We start from the raw sequence: 946 nt of genomic DNA, 5'->3' as shown, positions 1-946 counted from the left end.
ACAGAGGATGAGATGGCTGGATGGCATCACTGACTCGATGGACGTGAGTCTGAGTGAACTCCAGGAGTTGGTGATGGACAGGGAGGCCTGGCGTGCTGCGATTCATGGGGTTGCAAAGAGTCGGACACGACAGATGACTGATCTGATCTGATCTGATAAAACTCTTCTAAATAGCTCCATACCTCCTTTTAAAAAGTTTTTGACAAATGTATATTTTTTTTAATTTTTATTAGAGTAAATAACATGAATTTATTTTACAGCAAGATGAATCACCTGTATGTGTGTGTGTGTGTGTGTGTGTGTGTATATCTATGTTTCCCCTCTTTTGGGATTTTCTTCCCATTTAGGTTACCACAGAGCACTGAATAAAGTTCCCTGTGTTATACAGTAGGTGCTCATTAGTGATCTGTTTTATGCGTAGTAGTATATATATGTCAATCCCAAACTCCCAATTCATCCCACCTCTCCTCTCCCACTTGGTGTTTGAATGATGCCATTTTTAAACAGTTAAATGTTTGTATAAATCTTATATATTCATATACATAAATATGTAATCACATACACACATCTCTTCTCACCACTTACTTTCCCAGGTGGTTTGTGGGTCTCTGAAAGGTAATGTTCCCTTTAGGCCTCACCTGTCATTCCTTCATTCTGTCTTTCTACTCAAGAGCATGGTTCTCTGCTCAGCAACATCCGCATTTACTAGGAACTTGTGAGAAAAGCAGAACCTTGGACTCAATCTCAACTTATTGGATCAGTATCTGCATTTTTCAAAGCTGCCTGGGTGGATTGTAAAGCAAATCTGCATTTTATTTTACTTTTTAAAAAATTTTTATTTCATACTAGAGTATAGTTGACTTCCCTGGAGGAGGGCATGACAACCCACTCCAGCATTCTTGCCTGGAGAATCCCATGGACAGAGGAGCCTGGCGGGCTATGGTCC

Source organism: Bison bison, unplaced genomic scaffold, assembly GCF_000754665.1.
Source record: "Bison bison bison isolate TAMUID 2011002044 unplaced genomic scaffold, Bison_UMD1.0 scf7180017864370, whole genome shotgun sequence".
Lineage (NCBI taxonomy): Eukaryota > Metazoa > Chordata > Mammalia > Artiodactyla > Bovidae > Bison > Bison bison.
Note: the sequence above shows the minus strand (reverse complement) of the source record.